Source organism: Mya arenaria, chromosome 3, assembly GCF_026914265.1.
Source record: "Mya arenaria isolate MELC-2E11 chromosome 3, ASM2691426v1".
NCBI classification, from domain to species: Eukaryota; Metazoa; Mollusca; class Bivalvia; order Myida; family Myidae; genus Mya; species Mya arenaria.
Genome location: NC_069124.1, coordinates 26,332,931 through 26,356,266, shown reverse-complemented (window position 1 = coordinate 26,356,266; position 23,336 = coordinate 26,332,931). Strand labels below are relative to the sequence as shown.

Sequence of the window (23,336 nt, the reverse complement as noted above, 5' to 3'; positions counted from 1 at the left end):
ATGCTGACGATAATGATGCATATGATGACATGATGATGATGTTGAATCAATATTAGACAGATACTCTCAGTTAAATATAATTATGAATAAAACATCACAATTTGTATAATCACAAGTTTCCTATGAGGTACTGTTTGACCTTTATTTTATACGTATTAAAGTTTTTTGATTCTCGTATTTCCAAAGGTATATTATTCCAAACAATTCTGCTGTAATATGTAAACGATGCTTTCATATAATTAGTACGAGGTCTAGTTTGTAAAACAATATCTTTGTGTGCCATTGATCTTAGCATATATACATTATTGTCTGAAACTGTTACTAATTCTGACATATATGATGGAGCCATGCTATTCAACGTCTTGTAAACTAATACTGCTGCGTGGTATTTACATCTATCCGAGAAGTTTAGCCATTTTAGTTCTTTAAATAGATTTGTTGATGAATCTCGTTTAGATTTACCAAGTATGATTTTTGCAATTCGTTTTTGGAAGTTATTTATTTTATTCACATATGAATTGGTTCCCTTGCCCCAGACCAAGCAGCCGTAATCAAAATTTGGCAGAATATATGCATTGTAAAACATTCGTTTTGTATCAGGTGTGAGGAAATATATTATATTTTTTAGAAGTGCAATTTTCTTATTCAGATTTTTACAAACATAATCGATTTGCACATGCCAGTTTAGTGTATTATCTATATACAACCCTAATAACTTTTGCACAACCACATTAACTATTTGAACATCATTAATACAAAGTTCAAGATTCCCAGTGTTTTTTAATTTATTTGCAGACCCTATTAACATGCATTTAGTCTTGGAAGGATGCAATGACATATTATTTAGTTGACACCACTTATTAACATAATTTAAATGATGTTGTAATTTATTTTGAATATCCGTCAACTGATATCCAGATTCATAAAGTGTTGAGTCATCTGCATATAGATCTATATTTAATGTTGGATGCATAACTGCAATATCATTTATGTATAAAATAAAAAGCAAGGGTCCCAGTATGGAACCCTGGGGTACCCCAGATGTAACAGTGAGTTTTTGCGATTTAATTTTGCCAATCTTTACAATTTGGTTTCTATTTTCAAGATATGATTTAAACAAATTCAATGCTATTTCAGAAAAATGATACAGTTTCAATTTATAAAGAAGAATTTCATGATCAACTAAATCGAAAGCTTTTCTCAAATCCAAAAATATCGCACCAACTAGTTTACCACTGTCAACATCTTTAAGCCAAGTATCTATAAGTCTTATTAGAGCAGTGTTACATGAATGGTGTTTTCTAAATCCAGATTGTGTTTTGTGTATGACATCGGTTTTCTCAAAGTACAACTGTACCTGTGTCGCTATATGCCTTTCAAAGATTTTTGATATAGTTGGGAGTATTGAAATGGGGCGGTAATTATTGGGGTCCTCTTTGTTGCCCGACTTGAAAATTGGTATTACTCGTGCTTCTTTCAGTTTATCAGGGAAAACTCCATGCGCTATACTACTGTTGATAATTGATGCTATACAAGGTGTAATAGTATCACCACATTGCTTCAAAATTTTGGGGCCTACTCCATCTATGCCTGTGGCCTTTCCAACATTTAATTTATCAATAATAGTATGGACTTCATAAGGGGTAATATGTTTAATCTCAAACCTATTTGTACCTAGTTTTGTATCTAGAATATGTTTTAAGTTTCTAAAATTTGTATTCAAAAACTTTGTTTTATTTATAATGTTTGAAATGCTTACAAAATGACTGTTTAATTCGTTTACAATATTTGACGGATCTTCAACCGGAAATTCATTAAATGTCATTTTATGAGGTAATGCTGTCACAGTTGATTGATTCAAATGTGAAATATCTTTTAGATTTTTCCATAAATATGTCGGATTTTTATTGTCTTTTATTGCATTGTTGAAAAAATTCTTTTTACTTTTCTTTATCATAGAAGTTACTTTATTTCTAAGTATTTTATACTGGTCTATGTTGCCAGTTTTTCAGCATTTATCCCTGTGATTTATTATAGATATAATTTCCTCAGTAAACCAATCAGGCTGATTCTCGCGTTTCACACGTTTATCTTTGACTGGGGCATGTTTAGATAAAATGCCATTTAGAATTTCATAAAATCTTTTCAGTGCATCATTGGAATTTGACAATGAGTCTATTTCATCCAGTCCTGAAAACATCAATTCTGCCTGAAAAGCTTCTTTTTCAAATTTCTTAAAAGATCTATATTGTATAACTGTATGGCTATTAGGGGCCAATTTTGGTAATTTGTCTGTAATAGAATGTGTGAAACAAACGGGAAAGTGGTCACTTAGTGATAAGTGAGACACACACCATTCAGTTACATGATTACTCATATTCGTATATAAATGATCTATTATAGTAGAGTTATTTTTTGAAATTCTTGTTGGTGATTTGATTAATTGTTCCAAGCCATACTTCGTGGTAAGATCTGCCCATTTAGTGTTGTTATATTTGCCACTTTCCGGCGAATAATTGATATTAAAATCTCCAATTAAATGAAACCCAATATTAGAACTATCAGCTATTTCTAACTGCTTATCATATAAGTCAATCCATTTTTGTTGGGAGTTCGGAGGTCGATAAATGAAATTGATTAAGAACGATTTGCAATATAGACCATTAATTTCAAGCCAAATCGATTCAATGTCATTTACCTCGAGATCTAGACGTCTACGGTACTGTATATTATTGTTCACGTAAACAAGAATACCCCCTCCCTTTTTATGTTCTCGGTCTTTCCTTTCAAACGTGTAATTCTTAACTTGCAGCATATTGTCATTGATATCTGCGTGTAAAAAAGTTTCACATAAACCTAATATATTTGGCGAATACGATTGACAAAGGTGGTATTTAATTTCCTCAAGTTTCGGAAGCAAATGACATACGTTTAAGTGTGCACACCGAACACCCTTCTTATCAAACATGAACACAGTGTCACCTTGAGAAGAGGCTGCTGGAGTATATGTGTTTCCATTTGTTTCCATATTTGTATTAATACACTGCGAATTATGACTACCGCCCAACACACTCGTGCAATTTAGTTGACAGCATTTTTGGCTTATTATGGTGCTTACGTTGTTATCGGTATCGGTAATAATTTTATCAGATTTAATATCGGTTCCTAGCGAGTTGACGTGACCGTATAACGCAACATTATTTTGGATACAATTTGTGCTAGATCTATTCTCATTTTGCCAGACGTCGTATGTTAACTCAGAATGTATACTTTCGATGTTTTTACACGTTTCAATTTGGTCAACACACATAACTTGCCTAAAAAAACTGCATGAACATATTACCTCATTACATTCCTGGCATATAAAAGCTAAATGATGATATCTATTGCAAGAACGAGTTAAATCAATAGAGTGTCTGTCATGCTTATCCTATTGGGAATATCTTCCATTTTGTACCATTCTGAAATGAAAGTTATTCCTAGATTGTCTGGGAAACGTGCCCCACGTCTGCGTTGGAGGTGTGTTAAAGTGTCTCTGTGTTCTGTGTGTCTTCTGGTTACCGTCTCTATCACGAATAATATGAACTCGACTGTTTACAGTCGCAACTAGTGTTCTCGATCCCTGCTCAGTGAGATGAATTCCGTCGCGGGTAAAGTATGGTATCACTGTATCTCCGTTTCCGTAGACGAACGCCTGGTAGCAGTCGATGAGATCGGCTCCTGTTTCCCGGCTTACTGAAAAGCGTTGCGAGAACGAGCCTTACATGTATGGTAGGGGTCAGTAGGGCTGATATTGCCCATATACGCACAATGTTGGGCTAAGGACGGGGCCAGACTAAAATCCTCGTAGTATTAACAGTTTCCCCGAATGTATCACACCGCCAGGTAACCCTTGGATACAGTGCCATTGGTCCCCTTGCTCGTTTTTAAGGCATCCGCACCATAACAGTGTCTGAATATGGGCCAAATTGGCACGGGGGGTCGAGTTCATGTCCCTATCCCGCATAGCCTGCCTAAAATCCTAGGGTATTCACATGTGCCATCACCTAGGGCCAGGTCTCGGCTACACAGTGACATAGGTCCCTATGGTCCCCTTGCTCGTTTCTGCGAGAACGAGCCTTACATGTATGGTAGGGGTCAGTAGGGCTGATATTGCCCATATACGCACAATGTTGGGCTAAGGACGGGGCCAGACTAAAATCCTCGTAGTATTAACAGTTTCCCCGAATGTATCACACCGCCAGGTAACCCTTGGATACAGTGCCATTGGTCCCCTTGCTCGTTTTTAAGGCATCCGCACCATAACAGTGTCTGAATATGGGCCAAATTGGCACGGGGGGTCGAGTTCATGTCCCTATCCCGCATAGCCTGCCTAAAATCCTAGGGTATTCACATGTGCCATCACCTAGGGCCAGGTCTCGGCTACACAGTGACATAGGTCCCTATGGTCCCCTTGCTCGTTTCTGCGAGAACGAGCCTTACATGTATGGTAGGGGTCAGTAGGGCTGATATTGCCCATATACGCACAATGTTGGGCTAAGGACGGGGCCAGACTAAAATCCTCGTAGTATTAACAGTTTCCCCGAATGTATCACACCGCCAGGTAACCCTTGGATACAGTGACATTGGTCCCCTTGCTCGTTTTTAAGGCATCCGCACCATAACAGTGTCTGAATATGGGCCAAATTGGCACGGGGGGTCGAGTTCATGTCCCTATCCCGCATAGCCTGCCTAAAATCCTAGGGTATTCACATGTGCCATCACCTAGGGCCAGGTCTCGGCTACACAGTGACATAGGTCCCTATGGTCCCCTTGCTCGTTTCTGCGAGAACGAGCCTTACATGTATGGTAGGGGTCAGTAGGGCTGATATTGCCCATATACGCACAATGTTGGGCTAAGGACGGGGCCAGACTAAAATCCTCGTAGTATTAACAGTTTCCCCGAATGTATCACACCGCCAGGTAACCCTTGGATACAGTGCCATTGGTCCCCTTGCTCGTTTTTAAGGCATCCGCACCATAACAGTGTCTGAATATGGGCCAAATTGGCACGGGGGGTCGAGTTCATGTCCCTATCCCGCATAGCCTGCCTAAAATCCTAGGGTATTCACATGTGCCATCACCTAGGGCCAGGTCTCGGCTACACAGTGACATAGGTCCCTATGGTCCCCTTGCTCGTTTCTGCGAGAACGAGCCTTACATGTATGGTAGGGGTCAGTAGGGCTGATATTGCCCATATACGCACAATGTTGGGCTAAGGACGGGGCCAGACTAAAATCCTCGTAGTATTAACAGTTTCCCCGAATGTATCACACCGCCAGGTAACCCTTGGATACAGTGACATTGGTCCCCTTGCTCGTTTTTAAGGCATCCGCACCATAACAGTGTCTGAATATGGGCCAAATTGGCACGGGGGGTCGAGTTCATGTCCCTATCCCGCATAGCCTGCCTAAAATCCTAGGGTATTCACATGTGCCATCACCTAGGGCCAGGTCTCGGCTACACAGTGACATAGGTCCCTATGGTCCCCTTGCTCGTTTCTGCGAGAACGAGCCTTACATGTTTCTTCGAGATTAATGCTCTTATTGTATTGATTTTGATGGTGATACGGTGCTAGCACCGCATCCCCGCGGTGATATGGTGATACGGTGCTACGGTGCTAACTTCACGCACATAATCAATAATTGTGTGAAGTATTAAGTCAACTGAATAAAGGGTATAGAAGTTACTAGTAACAAGAGCCGTCGTAAGACAGCGCGCTCGACTACGCCGCTTTGACTTAGAAGTGAATACAATAACGATGTAATATTACCAAGTTTGGTCTCTTTATGTCAAACCTAACTAAAATTAATTACTACATAAGGTGACTTTGATGCTAACCCTTCCACCAGCCCGCCTGAACAATGACGCACGTCATTCAAATAACTTGATTTCCAATTATTGTAGTGTGATTAAGATTTATATTACAAATATGCCTTTTAAAAGAAATTTAAAAAGAAAATAAAACATTCAAGGGCCATAATTTGTATTTATGGTTAAAATGGAGTTATGTTTCTTGTTGTAAGATGGTCGTAAATTATTTTGAATTTTATTAAGTGCATTGAATGAACGGTATAGAAGTTTTTTTTAATAAAATCCCAGCTTGCCCTTAACTTTTACTTGCCTAAAACTTTGACCAAAGTCAATCAGGGGCCATAACTTGTATAAAGGATAATATGGAGTTATGTAACCTAATTGGGTGATGGTCCTGAACAATTGTGTGAAGTATTAAGTCAATTGAATGAAGGGTATAGAAGTTATTAATAAATATCCCAACCTGCCCTAAAACTTTAACCTAAGTTCCATAGTCAATCAGGGGTCATAATCAGTGTAAAGCCTAATATAGAGTTATCTAACCTAATCATGTGATGGCCCTGAACAACTGTGTGAAGTATTAAGTCAATTGAATGAAGGGTATTGGACTTATAAGTGAAAATCCGAACTTGCCCTAAAACTTTAACCGGACGCCGACGCCGACGCTTGGGCGAGTTGTATAGCCCATCTATTCTTCGAATAGTCGAGCTAAAATTCCCAACTAGCCTTAAAACTTTAACCTGACACAATGTGCCCTAAAACTTTAACCCAAGTTCATAAGTCAATCAGGGGCCATAATTTGTTTTAAGGATTAAAAGTTATGTAACCCCACTGTGTGATGGCCATGATCAACTTTGTGAAGAATTAAGTGAACGGAATGAATGGTATCAGAAATATAATTAAAATTGCAATGATAACCCTGCAATGAGTTGGTTTTTGTGTACTTCAATGATAAACTATTAAGTATTCGAAAGACATTATTGTTGATACTCCTGTAACATTTTTTTGTGAACACGCTACAGCAAGGAGTAAAAAATGGAATTAACTATTTTGATTGACACTACAAAATGAGCAATAAAAATATTTTTTCACCACTCCCTTTGTCGCTGCTCGCCTAGGGAGATTACTGCGTAGGAGACTGAGAAACATAAAAGAAATTGTAATGGTCCGTGTAACCTGCAGCTATATTCAGAGAGGTTGATTTCAAATCAATATTTAAAAAAATAAAATTAAGCAGGCCCGTATTCTTCTGCAATTTATAAACTGGTCCTCACGTTAAGCTATATTTTTGACAATATCACATATAGATGGCTCGGGGCGCAAATTTATTATTGCAACCTGTTGAGCTGATCTGGCAAAAGTTTTTCAATAAGTCATTCGGATAATGCAACTTATTAAACAAAAAATATATCCTATTATTGATAAACCGATTGATTGATGGACAACTGACGACTGGTCAATTGCATCCCTAAGACTTTTTTGGTATGCCTGACTGACACAATGGATACTTACAGTCGCTTTTTCACTGCCCCCAATCGGCAATAAGCATCCCACTATTTATTCGGAACTCAGTTTAAATACTCAAAAAGCGGTACGTTTAAGTCCGCTGCAAGTAGATCGCGGGAATCTTAAATATGTTTGCAATGATACACTTCACTGGCAATCAGTTTAAACTTAGATCAATAAATACAACTCTAAAACACTACATTTAATTAAACATATAATTAAAAAAATACGAACTACTTAAACTGATGTACCGGCATACATCCGAGGCATTCGGAACTCCTTGGCCATTTTTATCGAAAACAACCTCGGGTGTACATGTATCAGTGTGTGTATACCACGTGATAAATTACGTCATATATGCTACATCGGAAGGCAAAAATTTGCTTAAAATGAAGACTTAAATCAAACATAACTTTTCATTTAAAAAAACATTTTAAATTAAACAAAGGGCAGTCTATGCCGCTTAAAGAGCCCCGCATTTGTTTTATATCCGACATTTTATGAGGTCATTAGTTTCCTTAAACACTTCGACAAACATGTTTTTCCAAATTAATGTTTTGACAGTGCTACGTCAGACGGCCATATTATGAAAAGGTTTGTCGAAGTGTTTTAAGAAACTAACTCGCAATCAAATTCTGGTAAAAGACCGGAGGTAGGGCTCCGAAAGCAGCGTAAACTGTTTCATTTAAAATGGTGAAGAAATAGTGAAGTTATCTTTGTTTAAAGTATTTTATCAAATCAAAATATTGCCTTCCGACGTAGCATTTATGACACAATTTATCACGTGGTATACACACACTGATGTATGCCGGTACATCAATTGAAGAAGTTCGTACATTCTTAAAAGATATCAAAAGCTTGAACCCTTCAGCAAATGTTGATATTTGCTCAAATTACGTATTTGAAGACATCTAAATGTCGGCTTTGTTGTTGCGTGATTGGTTGATTGACATTATCACGTGATGTTATCAATGAAATGTTAAAAGGTAAAAATAATCTCACTTTTGAATTCGTGCTGGTGGCCTAGTGGTGAAGGTGATTGTTTACTTAAAAATAATTCTTGACTTTACCGGCGTGGGTTCGCACCCCACTAAAACCCAAATACCTTTTAATACTGTAATTTTTGTAGTTTTTCCAGTAATTTCTATTTCTTAAAGAGTAAGATATTGATAAAAATATGTTTTCGGATGCATAACCGAGAAAACTAATTTTTGGTCCAAACACGGGAGTGAATACCATTAAATTAAACAGGTGAACAGTCAACATGAAAACGGAATTGTCTTATTAAGCTAAAGTATATCTTTATGTTAATCTTTATGTTTTTATTGAACTAAAATAGCCCTATAATACCATTTCTAATAATAAAAGTAAACTTTATTCGTACACAACAAAAGTCAAACATAAAACTATAGTTTTGGGGAAGTTTTTTTTCATTTGATTTGCTAATACTTTTTATCACAAAAAAATAATAAAAATCAAATTTAATCGAAAGAATATTATATTCACTTAAACACTACTTTAATCAGACGTTTTACTGTCCGAAATAGTTGACATCCGAATTACATACATTATTGAATTTTCAGGTTTTATTGTTATTGAGAATTGCTGCAGTTAAGACAAAGAATGTTAAAAGTTACAAAATATTGTGCCACATGTTACACTATACTGAAAGTTTAGGTTTAAATATAAGCCAATAGTTTTTTTTTCTTTCCTAGAGCATCAGGTTTACAAAATGGTCAACTTTTAAAAGTATATAGAAGTATAAGTCTATAACATGCTTGCATTGTTGCCGAATCTATTACCTGCTTTTATCAAAAGTTTAAATCTAAAAAAAATCCAGAATTTGTTTGGAATACTCTGTACCACAACCAAGGAAATAACTTTAACCATTTGTCATCTGATTTACTTCACACTTATGTAAAACACCTTAAATGGGCGTAAATGGAGCCGCCTAAAAGCCATCCATTTTATGCAGTGAGAAAAGGGTAGATTTGAGTTGCCCCCCCCCCCCCCCCCCCCCCCCCCCCCCCCCCCCCCCCCCCCCCCCCTTGTGGTGCATGACATTCGAAACAATCATAGATTACATACAATAAAGCGAACTTACGATTGTATCGTTTTTTTCACACAGTTTTGGTAAGAACAGGAATAGAGGACTCCGTCAGACGTCTGCCATAAAAATTTAGATTTCACAACGTAAATAATGAATTAGTCTGTTATTTCAGTATCGATGTTTTCCATGCACAGGGCGCCCGAGGATCGACCATCTTTGTTATCCGTTTTCGAAAAATGTACTTTCGATTTATGTAGAGGCTTGGAAATAATAATAAAAGGGGCGTAACTGACATTATTTAGAAAAAATGCTTAGCATTAAAGTGATACATTTATAATATCTCTTTATTAAGTTCCGTTTAGCACTTTTCATGTTTTATTTTTCACTGAGCATAAGTTTAAAGCTGAAATAAAAGTATTGTATAGTATTCACGAGCGTAGCTAGTCCTCTAGTCATGTGGATTCATTATTGTGCTAGTGGGTCCGGGGGCCCCTGAGCGCATTCTGGGCGTCCTGAGGTGCTTTATTTAGTACGGGAAAATGAACAATTTTAGGATCACGTAGTCAAGTACGCCTATATGTATACGACAAATATACAAATTGTCTCCTTAATGCCGTAGAATATATAAGGTCTCCTTACAATGACCGTATATATTGTATGGCATTAAGGAGACAATTTGTATATTTTTTTTTTTATACTTTATTGCTTTTTTGTTAATAATTTAGTATTGAAATGATCATTTATTATGTGTGCAAGCTTTAGGCTTCTTAAATTAATTAACAAAATATATACGTTATTTGCGGTCGCCTTAATAATTTGTAAGTCATGATGTTGCAGGTTTTAAGGGGACAGGTATATATGTCGAAGGGTTTATGGAGACCAGGGTATGTATTATATTATTTTTGAGGCATTAAGGGGACCATCCATATTTTATGGCATTAGAGGGACAAATTATATATATCTTTCTTTGACACTGAAAGCTCCTGTAACTTTAAGAGACAACTTGGTAATGGTAATTTTTCATGATTGTGTGTAATGAATCCCGAAACAATGACCAGTCGAAACTGGAGGGCTGCAAATTTCATAGGATATTCATCGGAAATCTTTAACCGACCAGCTCGTTCATTAAATGCAAGTTAGCTTCAGTCACTTGGTCTGTGTACCGTTTGGTAAACAAAATGTATAATGGTCAGGGGCGGGTCCAGGAATTGACGTTAGAGGGGGCGTAGCTTAGGGCCGTTTGCATGAGGATTTGGGGTTACTCAATCAAGAAAATTTTAACAATTTGCAGTCGGAAATGATGCATTATGTGCGTATTTTATTATTTTCTTCTCCTATATTGGCAGATGTCGGCATAGTGATAAACATTAAATAGAGAAAAATACTTCTTCAAGTACCCTATTGGCAAACAAATGTGCCACATGTTACACTATACTGGAAGTTTAGGTGTAAATATAAGCCAATAGTTTCTTCTTTCCTAGAGCATCAGGTTTCCAAATGGTCAACTTTTAATAATCTACACCCTTTTAGTGTGCGAGTTTTTTGCATTTCTTAAATAAAAGTATATGGAAGTATAATACTATAACATGATTGCATTATTTCCGAATCTATTACCTAAACATACAAAAAAGCAAACTTATCTCCTATATTGACATTAAAAGTAAACTTGGACGATTTAAGAGGGGGGCGCACGCCGACTGCCCCCCCCCCCTCTCATCCGCTAGTGAATGGTGGCTTAATATTATTTGATAAATTATGGTTAAAAATAACTTTCAGTTGAATTACATAGAAACTATAAATGCTAAATACAAGTTGTGTGCTTGTTAAAAAAATAAAAGTTTCCTCTGCACACGAATTTGTCTGTTAACGCTTGAAACAGTTAGCTCATGATTAAAGAACATTGTTCATTGGGTTACATGTTTTAATTGTGACCCATGGATATAAATGATTTCAAAGTGGGGGTCAAATGTCGGCATAGTGATAAACATTAAATAGAGAAGAAATACTTCCTCAAGTACCCTATTGGCATCAAAAACAATATGGGTCATCTACTTGTCAATGTCAACAAACTACCAAGTTTGAGGACACTATGCCTGACCATTCATCAGTTATTGATTGGATATGTTTTTGTATACAGGCAGAAATGGTTATTTGAAAGTAACAAAGGGCCATAACTCTACTATACATAACTATATAGATTTTGACGGCATTTGACATGCATCATTCCCATTCTTGTATATTACCTAATGGAAAGTGATATATGACCCACCAGTATTAAGATATGGCTCCTGGTGAAAATTTTCCTTCAAGAAATAGCTATTATTAAGTTCCAAACGGCCATAAATCTGCCAAACATTAGTGGAATGTAAAAACTCTTAACACATCATTTCCCTTATCAAGTATACAATCATTCAAAGTTTCAACAAATTTTTACTATCAAGTACCAAAAAATGGCTTGGGACAAAAGTGTTACAGACGTCGAACAGGGGGAAGGAGGGGCGGACAGACATCACTGAAAGAATATCCATCTGCCTTTGGTGGCGATTAAAGAACTGATATAAAATTACAATGTATTGTTAAAATAAATTCAAACTTTCCAGGCAGTAACTTTTTATTCTTATAGTTAAATTGTATTTGTACAGTTCACTCTTGTATTAAGTTATAATGCTGTTTCATGTTACATGTTACATTGTACTTTGTTTATAAACATTAAGTAAAACTAAGGGTTATGGAAGATACTGGTGTCTCTGTTCATACTATGCTATCCTATGCCTGTCCATGCCAGTAGAAAACCTATTTTGGTTTTAGAAAATAATAAACACCGGAATTTATTTAGAAATATTTACTGAACAGCCAAAAAACTTTGACACAATGTAATAATTAAGCACTCATGTTACCAAATATCTTAAAATAATTATTATATTGAATGATGTTTGTGTTTATGACAAGGTGTTTGTATTATTATGGCCTAAGGCTCCAATATTCTAGATCTGGGTGCAACCATATCTCATCAATGCAAAAAAAATCTCCATTTAATGAATTGTTGACTGATTTATGTATTGTCTCTTTGAAACTCGATCTCAATTTGTATGGAAAATTCACTATAACTGTAGCAACAATGCAGCATGTAGTTAACAGAATGGTGGAAAATTACACACAGATTTTAAAGCTACATTAGCTTTTGATGAATACAACATGTATGACATAATGTTGTGGTTACTGTGCAAATATCCAAAATTTCCTGTCAGTTTTATACTTGCATGTGTATTTACCTACAAAGTGACACACTAATCCTGGAAAGACCAAAGTTGTGTTATCATTATATGATTATATAGATTCTGAGACAAAAAAATAAAAAAAGGTCAAAACTGCCAATTTGTGAGAGTGCAGCTTTAATGTTCACTTTAATATCCATGGCTATATATCACAGTGTGTGCACAGTGGTCAGTCAAACAAATATGTAGCTGTTGTGCTATTTATTTCACACTTGTTAATCAAGGCATCAGACTAAATTTATATGAATAATAAAGTTACTTTATTTGCATATTATAGCTTGCTCTAGGTACAGATCAAACTGACTCCAGATTTTTCTTATCTAATGTGAATAATAATTTATAAAAAGTTCTTCCACAGTATGTATCTTTTAAATATTTATAATTAATTATTGTCTTGAAAATGATTACTTGTTTGCATCTTGAAATATTTACGAATCTTTCCCACGTCTAACAAATATTGGACTGATCCATATCATAAATATGTCAAATACATCTTCAGTTCATGCGAACTTATATTTAAAGTTCAAAGACAGTATCTTGAAAACTTTAGTCTAAGTATTTTGGTTTGCGTCACAATTTTTTTGCACTTTTGCACAGACCACCTGCCAAACCGACCGACTTGATGACTTTCTTTTTGGTATCATATCGTGGTGAAACTCCAATCACTTCAGTGTATCGTCATTGCTGCTTTTTTCTTCTGTGCTTTCTAATGAAAGTGTTTTGTTTTCATTAAAAAGTTTTGTTCTTGTTTTTCAAAACTGCTTTATTCTGTTTAATCCCTGCAGGGAGTGGGTCTTGTCCATATCCAGGAAATCATCGATCCGTTCTTTACCTTAAAATACAAAAATGAATTTAAACAAGAAAGGCATCACTAATGTTATAATTTCTTTAAATGATTTACATTAACTGTTCTATCCTATTTAGATTATATGTGAAGGGCTAATGATCAAGAATCCTGTTATACTACTTACAGGATTATCATACTTCTTTTCAACCAAAATCCCAAGGATATTTCATAGATATGAAACAGTAAAATATCATTTTATTACACTGATAAATCTCGATATATCACTGGTAGTCTTACACTGGGGGAACATAATAAAGCCATTTAACCATACAAACAAGACGATGTTCTATTGAAGGTACAATAGTAGTAACATGAAAATAGTTATTATCTCACAAAAAGTACATCAAGACCAGTTCATTTACCAGTGGCATCTGACAGTTAAAAATGGTTCTGAGTTTAAAGAGCATAATTTCCATTTTATTGTTTAATAGTTTAAACATTATATATTTAACAACAATTGTGAAGAAAGGAGTTATCATTTTATAATATGGCAGTGGGTGATTATGTTAAGTGATAGTTGAAAATATTGTCCTGGAATTTTTACTTTATGTTAAATAGATGTCAGGTATAATAATTTTATTAATCTCAAACTGTGCCCACAAAATTCTGTTAGCAATCAAAAATGCAAACGAGAGTTTTTTTTACCTGTTATTGAACGAACTGTTATGTTGGCAGGACTGTCCTCCTCAGCAATGTAAGGAATGGCAACGACTGGCTGGCACTCTGTAAAATGGCGATTAAAACATTCTGTCAAATTAAAACTGACCCATTCTAAACAATCCATCAACAAAATATATAACTGAGCTGCGCCATGTGGAAATGTGTCTTGGGAAGTTAATTCCATGTAATGATGTCATAAAGATGAGCAGAGACATTACTTACTATGCAGTAAAAGTTCTTACTTTAACGGTAAAAATTATTTTTTTTGAGAAAATTAATCAAAGTGATCTCTTTTATGTCATGTTTCTAATGTTAGTCTTGTACACATATATGTTACATGTATTAATAATAAACAGGAATTTTCTGTTCATAAAGTCTGCAAACAACATATGAAAATAAATGAGGAGATGAGGAGATGTGTACACACTTATCCCTCCTTATATACTGTGTAACTCAAGAAAACTAATCCATAATTCTAGCAAATCTCTAGAATTCCCTTACTTTTCTCGATGTACAAAAATGAATGAGGAGTTGCAAACAAGCAGGGCCATAAAACTTTTGCTATTTAAAACTGTACCACAACAGCAATTTAAAAACAGTGATTCTCATTGATGGAATAGGCCCTCAGACAGCTACATTTTCTGAGAAATGGAGATCAGACTAAATTCTCCAGAGATAATTTATAGATTTACTAGAAATAAAGAACATGTTACAGTGTTTGTGTTAAACTTGTTACTTATCCCTGATTTGGTCCCTTCACACCATTTAAAATGTGATTTTGAGAGCTTTATGATAGAAAAAACTTCGAATTTTCACTAAAAAAATTATGCATTTCCAAATTTGAATCATTGAAAAAATGCAAAAGTTATGAAAATAGAACTTTTTTTACCTTAAATTGTAGACATACAATTATTACCTTCAAAATGGTGATAAAATAAAAACAAATATACCTAATAAAACACTGTTTACTATCTCATCTGTATCTTCCCTTCTTACATACTTAATCTGCTCTTACCCAAGTAAAGAATGAAAGGTCCACAAGGCCTCTTATAAACCATGAGAATCCTGTTTACTTATCTGTTTTTAAATCACCCAAAAGGCTTTCTACACATAATAGTTCCTTAATTTGTATCTAGTCTCCAAAGGTGTCACAGTTGTGATTTCATTGAAATACTTGAGGTACATTATTTAAAAAATGACGAAAGGAAAGCTTAAACGTAAGTCTGGCCGGATATGCCAGCCTGGAAATAAATACGCAAAAACTCACCGTGCTGCTGAGGAGTCTTATATAATTCCCGGCCCCAGTTCAGCTGGAGATGTTGATTCAACACAGCTGGAAAACCAGCCCCGTGCACCCAAGCTACGCCCTCGGCAGTACCTGCAAGAGGAGGGTAAAGATCTGGGAAAACGCATTTATAATCAATTTGAGAAAATTCTTATCCGTCATAAGTAGTGAACATGTATGTGGCTTATAGAACATCTGAACTAAAGTTTAATGAAGGAGACAAGGTTCGGTCTGGGATCTAAACGTGTATTTTGATGCTGAAATTGTGAGTTTCGTTCAAATCAAGTATGAACTTAAAGCGAGTACATAGATATCTTGAAGCCCAGATTTATCACTTACCTGAAGTTTGTAGGGCTGCAATTGAGAGCTTTGCTGTTAACTGCAGGGACTGTCTCCATGAGCCTTTGGTCTGTTAGGTGGCTTAGGTGACTGGTGGTACCACTCGGCATTTCTTATCCACACACAACACAGTGTTTCTGAAAATTACAGAAAAAGGCCATGCACTTATGAAAGCTATGCTAGAAAAACGCCTTGGTACACAGGCAGTTATGATTGTATCAGATGACAATTCCACACAGATATTGTGAGGCCTCCAATACCGCAGTTTTGACATCAATGACGAAACATGTATATCTGTCATGAAGCTGTGCTGGTTCTGTGGCGTCAAAACCACTGCAACTGGGCAATTCACTAGAAATATCCTTTCAGAAAAAAGAAACAACTATTACTGGGCACCCTTTGTCACCCAGTGAACACTAAGAGCGTCTAGTTACTTTGAAGTAGCCTCAATAAGATCTTAAATTAACAAAAAGTGTATCAGAAAGCTTTAAAAATCTGAACAAAGCGTAACCTTGAGGCGGGCTGCGAGCAAATATTTTCAAGGGCAGAAATCTCGCAGAAGTTTGTAAGATTATGCCAAGCTCTAGCTTGAAGATTTAGGCCCAATTTCAAAGTGTTTCTCAGTAACACGGCGGCATAAATTTAATCAAACATCAATAAAGTAACACAGGAAAATAAGAAATGGCTTTAAAGATGCACTCTTACTCCCAAATAAGATTTAACACAATTAATAATATTGTTTTAATATTCCAAAGAAGTTGAAGAAATGTCGAAAACAATGGTTCTTATGAAGGATACCGAGTTTAATTGGAAAGAAATGAGCATAAAACAAGGTACTTCTAACTTATGAGACTATAGAAGACCACTGTAAATCTTTAAGCATTCACCAATCATTTAATATTTTTGCACTTTCTGCTATTAAATACACAGTTATAATCTTGTTATCAGTAATTAATATTTTTCATAAATGCATTATTAAGTAAGTAGTTAAAGGTTTATTAGTCAAAATGTATGTTTGTTTTACATATTTATCATTGATTTTGTATAACAGTGTCACTTTAAACTCTCTCACATTCATGGCAGAATGTCTGATGATGGTCCTGTATGCCAGCCAGGACGGAGAATATGTTACGGTAAGCATGCACACACTCACACACCTTAACAGCCCAACAGTCATTCAGTTTCACACTTATTCACTTACACAAACTCACACTTAATCAATCAATCAATCAATCAATCAATCAATCAATCAGTCAGTCAGTCAGTCAGCCAATTAATCAATCAATGCACACCCACCTGGAAAGGTATGACATCCTTTGGAAGTGATGAAGCTTGCAGTCCGGTAGACGGTAGCTGACTTAACTTTATTGTCCCAAGCAGCAACTGCAATTAGAAAAATATGTTGATGTTCGCACTAAAACGAAGCCTAGTATTGAGTACAATTAAACATTCAGCCATTGTTGGCTTGGATAACATATCTAATCCCGATGATCAGCGAAACACGTATTGCATTGTGTGTCCGAGGGGGGGGGGGGTCCCAAGGATATCTTGACCCAACTTACCATAGCCACCTTGCGTTTTTGTTCACAAAGCGGGAACACACAGTTCATTCTTAGTTTGCATGTTGTGTACTGAAAAGTTTCAGCTTTCCATGACACTCTTCAATAGACCTATCCATGAATTAAAACCAATTAACAAATAACTACCAGGTATTAAATGGAAATAATGTCATTTTTACCTGAATTATTGATAAATACAACTTAAATTGCAGTCAAACTGGATAAAATATCAGAACAATGTGTCCTGTTCCAAAATGTCAGGTTTTGAATTTGCAGACAGTAGTCCAAAGACCAAGAATTTAAGTGTTCAGACAGGGGCAGACAAATCTTTAAAAAAAATAATTAAAATTTTAAAATTTAAATAAAACTATACAAACCTTGGTAAAAACCTTTTTGAAACGAGGTGCCTATAGCCTCAGGAACATTTGTGTGAAATTTCATTACTGTTCAACTTGCATATCAGCCAAGTTATTTTTTAAAAATCTGGTTTTCACTTCTAGGTCACGGTCCACAACAAAATTGTCCTTCTTGTTATATTTATGTAAAATCACTCCAGTTCATCACTTTATCTTGAATTTGCAGAACAGATTTCAGCTTTGACACTATTTTCCGACAAATTATGAACACTTTGTCAGCTAATTTAACACCAGAAAACCATATCAAGATAGTTTCCTTTTTCTGCTTTCAACATTTCTTTACAGTCACTATCTATAACGTACATGTGCCACAGTCATTGCCGCATCTCTGGGGTCATCTCTGAATCCATCCACACAAGAAAGACGTCCTGCAAAATATCATTCAAAACCACATCACTGTATTAAATATGATATAAATCATGTGTAAACTTGAAAATTATAAAATACATACAAGAATACAATGTACACATAATCAAATGGTACCTGAGAGAAACATTTTTTTCAAGAACTACTTGAAGGGGTACTGCGACCCGGAAGCATTTCGTTGTGGGCCGACGCATTTATACCTCTTTCCCGCACATTCATTAAACACGTCTTATGTTTTGTCAGTGCCGGTTTTGATGACCAGTATAAATCCAAAAGCAGTTTTTCTGCCAATATTTACCCAAATGATTTGGATGAATGCTTAACAAGAAAGTGCAGTGTACACAATCAAATACAGTATTTAGTGTTCCATAAATAATGAGCAATCTGAAATCTGACCCCTTGCATTCCTTAAATATTCATGAAGTGTAAAGTACTAATTTAAGCAACAATAATCACATTCAAGCAGAATAATTTCAAGCAAAAATGAACAAAAAAATAGAAACCAACTGAAATCTATTGTATTTTCAAATGTTGTTATGATAAATGGTAAAAAAATGGTGCAAATTTGATATGCTTTGAAGAAGAAAACTGATATTTTAATAGTAATAGTGATTGAATCACTGACATTATGTTTACCTCGTATTTAGCAACTAAAGCAACAGACCTACATGTACCAGTATGCTAATCTTTATTTAACTGCTAAATTTTAACAAGAGCCGTCGTAAGACAGCACGCTCTAGAAATGAATACAATAACGATGTAATTTTACCAAGTTTGGTCTCTTTATGTCAAACCTAACTAAGATTATTCGATACATAAGGTGACTTTGATGCTGCCCTCCCACCAGCCCGCCCGAACAATGACGCAAGTCATTCAAATAAATTGATTTCCCATTATGAAAATGTGGTTAAGAATATACAAATATGCCTTTCAAAAGAAATCAAAAATCAACACAAAAAAAATCAAGGGCCATAATATGTATTTAGGGTTAAAATCGAGTTATGTTTCTTGTTGTAAGATGGTCGTAGATAATTTTGAATTTTATAAAGGGCATTGAATGAACGGTATAGAAGTTTTTTATTAAAATCCCAACTTGCCCTTCACTTTTACTTGCCTAAAACTTTAACCTTAGTCAATCAGGGGCCATAACTTGTATTAAGGATATGGAGTTATGTAACCTCATTGGGTAACGGTCCTGAACAATTGTGTGAAGTATTAAGTCAATTGAATGAAGGGTATAGAAGTAATGAATAAATATCCCAACCTGCCCTAAAACTTTAACCTAAGTTCCATAGTCAATCATGGGCCATAATTTGAATAAAAGATAATATGGAGTTATCTAACCTCATCATGTGATGGCCCTGAACAACTGTGTGAAGCATTAAGTCACTTGAATGAAGGGTATACTATTGGACTTATAAGTGAAAATCCCAACTTGCCCTAAAACTTAAACCGGACGTCGATGCCGGGGCGAGTAGTATAGCCCACCTATTCTTCGAATAGTCGATCTAAAAACCCAAAACATACAGATAAGATATGTGGCGCAGTTGTTTACGTTGTGTGATTTAAATGCATCCCCGCATATATTTTTGTTGGTGGTTAGTTTAAATCCAACTGAAGCAATCTCTAATCAATATTAACCTTAGTTCATCTTACAAATTAAATATTTGAATGTTAGAAGATTTGTCTTCAGAAGATCAGCAATAATGGTTTTCCTTTAATTGTCTCAGTTTCAATACAAATGAAAAATGTAATGAACAAGTTCATACGCGCTGTTCTATCTGAGAATTTCCCTGGGTGTGAACTGCTTACTGTGTCATTAGCTTCCTCATCACCATTGAAGTTATCCACTGCTCGATCAACGGCATTATTACTTCAATATGAGCAACTTGCTCTGCCATTTTTATAGATAATTGTGTATTCCAAAGGTATTCTCTTTGTACATGTATTGAACTCATGACGATATTTGAACTCATGACGTCCAGCACCGCTGTCAGAGTATCACAGATAGCAACCTTTTTTCCCTATTTGGCAAACAGAGAATTTTTAGAAAATTTGGTATTTGATGGTACTGTTAATTCTTTGTGGATAGACTAAATACAGTTCGAATTTATCAAATCAAAACTAACATTTTGGGTTTATTCAGTGTAGACCCTAAAATATCAATTTTGATTTATAAGTATGTAGGTTGGTTTCAAAAGCTCAGTACAGTTTACTTTATTTCTTAAGTTATCCAATTTCTGTAAAATAAATATTACTTTACTTGACTATAATATACTGTAGAAGGGTCGTGTCGTAAAGTAAAGAAAAATAATCCAAGTAATGCAACAGTCAATTGCAGCATGGGTCCCCCAGGTCCTGCTGATAGCGGGGACTTTGACTTTCGGTCCTGCCAATCCCAGGTAAAATCCCCGCTCTGCACAGACAAACTGCTGGTATAAGCCCCGCCAAATGCCCCCTCACCCTGAGGACATCCTAGGTTAGGCCCACTCACCGTTTTCGACGCAGAAACAATCCCACCGCATTCACTCGGCACTGCTGGTCCACCTGGAAGGTAAAAACATGGCCCAATTTCCCTGCTACCCCGCATAACCCAGACCTGGGGGCAGTGCTTACAATTGACTGGAGCATAACTGTGGAAGAATAAGGGGCGGGAAATATTTTATTGTTTCATTTATTATCAAATATGAAAATTTAACACACATGCAAAAAGCCACAATACGAATGGGTGATGGTGTTCGTTCTGTTCTGCATCGGTGATGAGAATGACTAATGACATTGACAAACAAAATGTAAGGCATTTGTATCCTTTCGTCTTTTATTTATTAACATCTCAGATGTTAAGGGTGCAAATGCTTATTTAGATTGAAACATACCAAATTATAAGAAGCGACGATGTAGTGGTAGACCAAATTTGCTAGAAATCAATCGATTTTCTTCAAAACACAAGCCATCTGGACCCCAAAATTATACCGGATGTTGATACTAGTGATTTAGTTTCGGATGAACAAAATCCGGATAACTCATTTGCTTTTCATCCAAAGGGTGGACGATTTATACTACTGTCCAAAAGTCATGATAATAAACAATAAAACGTTGAATATGTATTTTGAAAGACTTACCATTCTCTTTCCGTTAGAGATGTACGCCATACTGCATTACTGCACGGAAATACCCGATAATTTCCGTAATATTCCGGAAGGATAAATTTCTGTATAGGTATGACGTCACCATTGCGTCATATGTACTTCCGTTTTGCGGAAAATTCTCAATAAAAAAATAATGTTTTTATGAATGATAGACATGTTTTCACATGCTTAATACACTGTAAATCAAAAATATCATTATTCCTGAAACTGTTATACCTCGAGTATCTATTATTGCTTGATTTATCATTTAAAATAGAGATTTAAGCATAAACAGCTGCCCTATACTCATGATAGACGAAAGGTCATTTTGGAAGAACTGTCATGGCGGACTGTGCAATTTTTAGAGTTTGTTTTTCAATTGGAGTGATTTTTCTTAGGAATAACTTGATCCCCCCCCCCTTTTATTGGCTTAAAAGGTAATTTAAAGCTTTTACTTTAAGAATATATATGTCTATCATAGTCTGCATTCGCTCGAAATGCCTTTAAATATTGTCTAAAAATAATCATTTCACACTGAATTATAGAGGAAATGACAATGGTGGTGTGTAACCTATACCAATCGGAACTCCTCGGCGATGGCCGAGTTGTTACGGATGCTGATGGTACACGATATATCGACTTTCTTATTTCTGGTTTTTATGGAATGAAACTTCAGGATAGTGAACAACAGGCTCTAATTAAAGTAAAACAAATAAAAAATGCTTAGTATATAGCTTTTTTGGCCAAAATTAATATTCTTCGCTGGTCGCCTTAATAGCTATTTTTTATGGATACTGGGCAGTTGCCTAATTCCGGATCAATTTTTCACAAGTTCAAGTTTTAATCTCACTAGTTTGTTACCTGTCTACTTTCAGGAGTCGGTGCATTAGTCTAGTCCCAATTTTTAAAAATAAATGTGTATGGATATGCGGGATACATATATATATAGTACGTGCACGGACTCTGTTAACCAGAACGACGAAAGAACTCCAAAGGTGAAAAGGGTAAGTTGTTTACATAAATCGCAGGGTTCTATCCAGATGTTGACGTGGTCGCAACTTTGGGTGCAACTTTGAACATGCGCCTTAACCCTAGAACCGAACTACTTATGGTTAAATGTTGATAGGAGGGTGGGGGTGTTGCCCCCTCCCCCTGCCCAGAATAAGTTGCATATTTATTCTGAAATGGTGTATTGTATTTTTTGATCTCCGATATTGATGTCAAAAGTTAAAAGTTGGAAACTTTTAGGGGCTGGGCGGGGCATATTCCGCTAGTGAAAAAATACATATGTGCCGTATTCATAGTTGTCTCTATTAATGTAATCAATGCTGCCATTTGTGTTGAAAGAAGCTTATGGTCAGCGGATTGAGTTTAAAAAATCTTTCGCCTCGTGAAATCCGAATCTGCAAAAATCCACTCGAGTCGAATACAACCTCCCGGATCAAAACGCAGTACTTATAACCCTATTTTATTTCCATTTTCTGCAGAATTATCTATAATTAAACTAGGTGCTCGGCTCCTCACCAATATTAATTTAGGTTTCGACTTGCTATCAGATCTGTTTAAGTTGCAATCTTATGAACGTATTCAATTTAAGTGGTATCTTAATGTACTATTTAAAACCGCATACGACAATGCGTCCAATTTGTAACCCAGGTGCTTTAATTATTTAAAAAGTCACGCCAAAAAGTAGATCTGACGGTACCAGATGTCCCTTTGCAGTACCTGGGGACTTTAGCTGAAAATTGACATGAAAATGCCCTTTTCATATCATTTTTTAAATTAAAAATATCTCGTAAACCATAATTACGTTTTATAAAATAAAAAACGTGTTATTAGTTTTTGAGTTGCAGTTTGTATAAATTCGATCACAAATTCAGTGATACAAGCAGGTGGCGACAATCACCCTTAGATGCGAGGTATTGTGAAGGAGAATACACAAAACAGAAGCAAAAAACAAACCTAAGAAGTAAATGATCGACTCCACACTTTAAAAAAGAGTTATTTCACACAACAGTCACTTTTGTTTATTCTTTCAGGAAAAAAAGGACG

General features: G+C 35.7%; 1 long non-coding RNA gene across 1 annotated transcript; it reads right to left on the bottom strand.

Annotated features, from left to right (window-relative positions):
- Positions 1 to 12,155: 12,155 nt before the first annotated feature.
- LOC128228578 (uncharacterized) lies at positions 12,156 to 21,338 on the bottom strand. Its single transcript, XR_008259944.1, has 7 exons — positions 21,279 to 21,338; positions 17,752 to 18,158; positions 17,112 to 17,198; positions 15,816 to 15,952; positions 15,459 to 15,569; positions 14,177 to 14,254; positions 12,156 to 13,516 (listed from the first exon to the last, which is right to left on the bottom strand). It is a non-coding gene; the product is annotated as an uncharacterized LOC128228578 (long non-coding RNA).
- Between the last annotated feature and the right edge of the window lie 1,998 nt (positions 21,339 to 23,336).